Here is a 7,229-nt window from a genome sequence, read left to right on the forward strand (position 1 = left end):
ATAAAAGAAATATCCTTTATGGAACAGTATATCCTCCCACCTCCAAATCGACACAGATGTCCTGTGTTGCGAGATTATATTGACATAAGAAGCTAGAAATTACAAAAATTTTAAACACTCCTGAGAGTGTGTCTCCCGTATATAATATGTGATACTGACATCTTCCACAGAGAGTGTTTCTATGTCTTGTTTTTGAATTCTGTCTCAGATGGTAAAGACATGATTCACTCTGAATTAAATACAATCAGTTTCCATTTAGAAATTGTATCTCTGTGGTGTTTTTATTTATAATAATAGGCTCTATTAGAATATTCTTTACATATGCACAGGACATTTATAATTGAGAATTTTATTAATAGAAAAAGGATTTCATATTCAGGCCTTGTGCTTTCAATAATTATATCTTACAAGAAATGTTGGGAAACATCAATTATTTATGATGTACCAGTGTCCAATGTTCTGTGTTTGAAAACATCTCTGAGAAATTTAGAAACTTTGTATGAATCCCATAATTCTAAGACATTCAGCTATGCAAAGCAACATTACTGAAAGAGAAATGAAAGTGATAAATATGACTTAAGTCTCAGTAAATAAATATTTCAGACATAAAGGGAGAAGATGTATGGCTATTAAATAAAGGCAACATTGAATTAGTAAGTAGCTTCTCTGTCTGTTCTCAAGTGTTGCCACCTATCACACGACACAACTGTCACCCAGGCAAGCAAAAACAGGATGTAAGCTGTCACCAGGATGGGTGAAAGCCTCACTTTTCAAATAATCCAAACATATCCTTTACAGTCCAAGAGTGTGAAGAACTTGCCTTGGTTGTATATAAAAACTAGTGTTTGTACAACTATACAAGTAAAGTATGGAGCAACAGGAACATAGTTCCCACTGACCTGATTTCTTCCTTCCAGTCTCAATCCATCTTCAGAAAACACAGTGTGACCAAATGCAATGCATTAGAATGAATGTCTTTGTATCTATGCGGAAGCTCTCAAGAGCTATGTGTACCACAAACACTACTAACACAAACACTACAAACACTACATGCACTAGGAGATACAGTAGAGTGTAAAACCATTTACTGTAATATACATAGGATAAAACTTGTTGAAACATATGGGATTGCTTTTAGTCAAACATCACTGGGTATGGTAAAATGGAAACTATGGCTAGGAGGGCTATATCTGTTGGGTCACTGTGAGGGATATTTTTTAATCATCCTAAAGCTTTAAATGATGTGCCTAACAGAAATGAAACCAGAACACTCATGAAAAGGATTAAAAGTAGAAAAAGCCAGGTGTCTGTAAAGAAGTAATATTTCACTCTTGGTATGTGAGAACAGGACAGAAGACTCAAAGTATTGCTATGATCCTCATCAGATACCTCATAAAATATGTGTCACGGTATTTACATGGAAGATTTTAAAAGCACTTACTATGTATTCAGATATTTCTCCCAGTGCTCTCTGTTTAGTATCTCAAAGGTTGGTTTAATGAAGAAGACACAATTTGTCTCCAAGTCCAGTTCTTTATCTTCCTTCAACTTCATTCTCAAATAGCACCTAGGATGAGTTAAACTGTCCAGGAGAAGGGGGATGTTCAGTAGCAAGAAATGGAAAATCCAAGCACACATACTTGTCCTGCCTTAAACCTGGGCAATGTGGTGTATGAACTGCCATCAGCACATCTCAAATGAGCACCTATGATTTTTGACCTGCTTTTATTTCTCTGGCCAAAGAGACTCTAGCTGTATGTTCTTGTTCACTTGTTTTTCACACTGATTCCGATTACTGGATGAATGTTTAACACCCTCTTCCCTGGGGTTATGCACCTGATGTCCACAGTCCATAGGAAAATCATGGGTAGGTAAATAAATATGTGAATAGTTCAGTCCCAGGGTCTGTGAGTGAAATCACTCATGTTTTAAAATTTAAAGCCCCTTGGAGAAAAGTCTTTTGTTCAGAATTGTTCCTTGGAATGTCCTAACAAAATTACTGTGTGAGTAAAATTATAAATGATCTCAGTGTATTGTGTCAAATGATCAACAGTGAGACGTGCAGAAATGGTTAAGGAAGGACTCACTACACTCCAATATGGGGACACAGTGGGAATTGTATTGTAAAATCCAATTCAGAGAGAGACTGTACACATTTAGAGCAATTGAGACTCAAACAGCAATCAAACTGGGGACAATGCTATATTTTGCACTGGTACAGATTATCCAAACAAATTCTTTGCTTCTATTGCCTTGAAAATCATTATACATGTCAAATATAGAGATCTATTCAGTACTACTGTATCCAAAAATATCTATCTTGTTTACCAACTAAAGGTTGATATTTAAAGGTTCAGCAAGCTCTATAGAGAACATCAGATTTGTGTACCTTGTTTCATATCCTCATAAATACCAAGCAATCCTACACCCAATCTATCCTTGTTCATGAGAATGTAAGCTGAATATTTGACTTCTAAATCATTATCTCCCTCCCACATACTCCATTTTGAAATTCAATACTGCGTGCTGTCCCATTTCTTCTACTTTTTTTGATTTACTAAATTGCTTTTTCTCATTTTACATTCCAGTCATGGCTGTGAAAAAATATTGTCTTGAGTATCTCAGAAGCAAATAACAAGTGGAAAGCAGTACATTGTTTAATCTGTAAACACTTACGTGATTTTTCTATTCATCTACTGATGAATTCATGCTCATGAGCTTCTTGAAGTGCACATGGACTGCAAGAAAAGCAGGACAAGTGCAGAAAATTGTCGGGTTTGTGTGCTGATATGGAATATTTAGCATTTGAGATGAGAGTACAAGGTTTGTATTTTCCTCTGTGTCTTGTTGTATAGTTAAGAAATATCATTTAACTTATACATGACCTATTGTTCTGTGATGAGCTCTTCTGGAGTGCTAAGACATGGACAGAAAGGAAAGTCACCAGGGAAGGCTTTCCTAGGCAGACAGAAAAAAATAATCTTTAAGCTGGCAAGTGAATTTTCCACTATGTAACGTGGAGCATGGTATCTAGTTTGAGTGTGTAATAATTATTATTTATTTAAAAATTTATACAATATAATGGGATTCCTTATAGAACAGTTACTCACATGTGTCAGGGACCTAAGAAACATTTGTCTCTCTGTCATCCATATCTGGTACTAATTTTCCTACTGATTTCATTCCTCAGTTCAAAATCCTCCTTTTGATTCTATGTCAATTTTGAGTTTGTGCTTGCTCAATTTGTGAATTAACTGTGGTATTTTCTTCTGTAGTTTTGTAAATACTGGCTTCACCTGTCACCCACATCTCAATATCTTCAGCCATTTTCAAGCATAAGTACAGTCCATACATGGCCCCTGGTTGATGTTTCACTTTCATCAAGCACCGTTTGGCACATATTTTTGGCCGTTTTGGTCTTGTGGAGGTAGTGTTCCCTCCAATGCCTCCTTTGCTTCCAGTTTTCCACAAATTGTATACTCTGCCACATGTTTCAATGTTAGTCTCAGCATTCATTTCAATTGATTACTTGGTTGAGCCTCTTGACGGAGGGCTATGGTAGGCTCCTGTCCGTGAGTATAGCAGAGCATTGTTAATAGTGTCAGAGGTTGGCTCTCTTGCATGGTGTTGCTATGAATTACTTTGACATTCCCTCAATTTCTGCTCACTCTTTATCCCCTCACATCTTGCATGCAGGGAAAATTTTGGTTCAAAGTATTTTTGGGTTTGTTTCTGTTCCCCACTCAGTACTAAGAATGCAGTCTAAATAGAGGTTGGCCTCTTCACTCTACATGTGCCCTGCTGGTAGGTTGTCTTAGCTAACGTCACCATGATACCATTTTCCTCTGACTTGGTATTGAGCTGATGATTGAAGAAGAAACTTCTTAATTATACTGACCTCTCCTCTGCAATTCTCTGTGTCTCTGGACTGCAGCTGAATTCCAGGGTGCTAGGCATCTGCACAGGTATTTATTGGTGATGCCCCTTCATATCTAAATCCCTTCTGTTTCTTCTGATTCTAATCAGATTTTTCTTAAAATTTTATTTATTTATATATTTATTTATTTATTTATTTATTCTACACTGGATTTTTTCTTTTTTTATTATTAATTTATTCATATTACATCTCAGTTGTTAGCCCATCCTTTGTATCCTCCCATTCCTCCCTCCCTCCCACTTCCCACCTACTCCCCTCCCTTATGCCTGTGACTGAGGGGGACCTCCACCCCCTGTATATGCTGTTAGGGTACCTAGTCTCTTCTTGATAACTTGCTATCCTTCCTCTGAGTGCCGCCAGACCTCCCCATCCAGGGGACATGGTCAGATATGGGGCAACAGAGTTTGTGTGAAAGTCAGTTCTCATTCTCCACTCAACGGTGGAGAATGTCCTGTCCATTGGCTAGATCTGGGTAGCGGTTCGAAGTTTAGTGCCTATATTTTCCTTGGTTGGTGCGATAATTTCAGGAGGACCCCAGGACCCTGATCCGCCTGTCATAAAGTTCCTCTTGTAGGTTTCCAGGACCCTCTGGATCCTTCTATTTCCTCATTCTTCCAGGCTTCTCTCACTTAAAGTCTCAATAGGATGTCCTCCCCTCTGACCCACTTTCCTGGTAAGTAAAGTTTTTCATGGGACATGCCCCTTGTACTAGTGTCTCGATATAAGTGAGTATATACCATTTAACTCTTTTTGCTTCTGGGTGACTGAATTGAAAATTTGATCCATATTTGCCTGCGTGTTTTAAATTATTTTTTCATTCCTCTATCGCTTATGTATGGGCTCATCCCATCGTCTCCACGAATACACTTAACCACAACCTATCATTTGTTGTTTTTGTTTGTGACACATGTTACACAGTGTAGTGTAGGTAACCTTAAAATCTGTAATTTAGACTAGGGCACTTTTACCCTTATTTTTGATATAATGCTTTAAATTTTTTATTTTTAAACTTGGTGAGAATTTAAGATCTATTTTGAAGAAGAGTGTAGTAAATGCACAATGTTTTCCAATCCATGGTCATTTCTTTAAGGCAGTGTATCCACATGAACCCTGGTTGGCTTAGAGTCAATATGTAGCATAGACTTGATGCAAAAGAAGACTTTCTTTTTTTAATGTTCACTTTACATCCTGATTGTAGCCCCCCTCCTTTATACTTTCCTCCCTTTCTCTCTTCCTCCCTTCATAATCCTCAGTAAGGGCACCACTTGTCCCCCAACATCTGCTCTCAGGGTGTGAAGTCTCACCTGGCCTACCAGTATCCTATTCCTGGCAATGTCATGAAGCAAGGGGGAAGTGATCAATGTGTGTGGCCACAGTCCATGTCAGTAGCATGGCAGCATGTCAAATTACGGAACCCACAAGGAGACTGTGCTGCCTATCTACTACATCTCAGAAGACTGTCTTAGTCCTCACCATTATGGTCTTTGGTTGATGCATCAGTCTCTTCAGCACCCTTTTCCTCCACTCAGATTTGTGTGCTCCATTGGGCTCCTTGTGGTGTTTCTGACCCCTCCAGGCCCTTGTATTCCATAACTCTTCTATCAGATTCTTTGTGCTCCAACAAAATATTTGATTGTGTGTCTCAGCTTCTGCAATCATTCAAAGGACCTCTGTTAGGATACCTATCATTTTCTTCACTTGCTTTATGTGTCTGTTCTATTTGTCCTTCTGAATGAGAGTTAAACATTCTTCCTAGGGCCCTCCTTGTCATTTAGTTTCTTTAGGTATCTGCATTGTTGTGTGGTTATAATCTATTAATTGGCTAATATACACTTATAAGTGAGTACATGCCACATGTATCTTTCTGGGTCTGGGTTACATCACTCATGATGATTGTTTCTAGTTTCATCCATTTGCCTGCAAATATCAAGACGTCCTTGTTTTTAAAATCTGACTGAAATGTACCACAGTTTCTCTTTCCATTCTTCAGTTGAGGGAAAGGTAGGTTGTTTCATGATTCTGGTTATTACAAATAAAAACTGCTGTGAACGTACTTGAGCAAAATGTACTTGTATAGTGGAGCATCTTTCAGGTATATGTCCAGGAACTGGGACATGTAGTAGCTATATTCCCAGTTGTCTGTGAAATCAACAGATTGAATTCCAAAGTGGTTGTACAAGTTTGCATTCTTGCCAGCAATTCAGGAGTGTTCCTCTTTCTCCTCATCCTTTCCAGCAGGTGCTATCACTCGATATTTTTACCTTAGCCATTCTGAGAGGTGTAAGATTGAATCTCAGAGTGGTTCTGATTTGAATTTTCCTGATAACTAGGGACTTTAAGGAATTGTTTAAATGTTTCTTAGCCACTCAATATTCCTCATTTGAGAATTCTTTATTTATTTCGGCACCTCATTTTTCGCTATCCTTTTTGTTTTGGTGGCACTTGATTTATTGATTTACTTACGCATTTTGGAAATTAGCCCTTGATCATATGTAGGTTTTGTGAAAATGTTTTCTTCATCTGTATACTGTCATTTTGCTCTATTAAAAGTGTCCCTTGTCTTACAGAAGTTGTCAGTTACGTGATGCCCCATTTATCAATGGCTGAACTTGCAGCATTCTATTGGCATTCTCTTCAGGAAGTTATCTCCTGTGTCAATGAGTTCAAGACTCTTCCAGAATTTTTTCTAACATATTTAGAGTGTCTGGTTTTATGTTGAAGTCTTGAATCCACGTGTGAAGGAGAGATAAGGACATTTTTCTTTAGATCACAAGTCGGGGATGAGAAAAGACTTGTGAGAGAGCAGGTGATGTTTATCCCCTTAGAAGTTGAACAACCATGTGGGGGAGATTGGTTACTAACCACCTGGAAAACATCCTTGAACAAATTCTGAGAGGAGATATAAAAATGAGCCAAAAACAAAAGGTGAGGCCTTAAGAGATTTGGGATAGTTTTGGCTGTTTATCATTCAACTTCAAGATGATCCTAGAGAGAACCACTTGTGGGAAGGCTTTGGGGCTCCAGGCTCCGTGTTCTGGGTTCTGATGGCTCCAGGATCCAGCAGAAGCAGTCCTGCTGTTTATGTGAGGAGAATTTTTCAGCAGAACTGAAATCTTTATGGTTTCGTTATTGTAGTCTTTAATCTTCTTTTTTTATTGTTTACGTTTGTCGGGTTATAAGTGAGGTACTCTCAGTTAATAAGTTTGCAATAAAATATATTTGTGATGAAAATTGAGTCTACACACTTGCACTTTAGTTTTTTACAGTGTGAAAATTTGGATCTAGTTCCATT

This window comes from Acomys minous, assembly GCF_964271855.1.
Source record: "Acomys minous genome assembly, chromosome: 20".
Lineage (NCBI taxonomy): Eukaryota > Metazoa > Chordata > Mammalia > Rodentia > Muridae > Acomys > Acomys minous.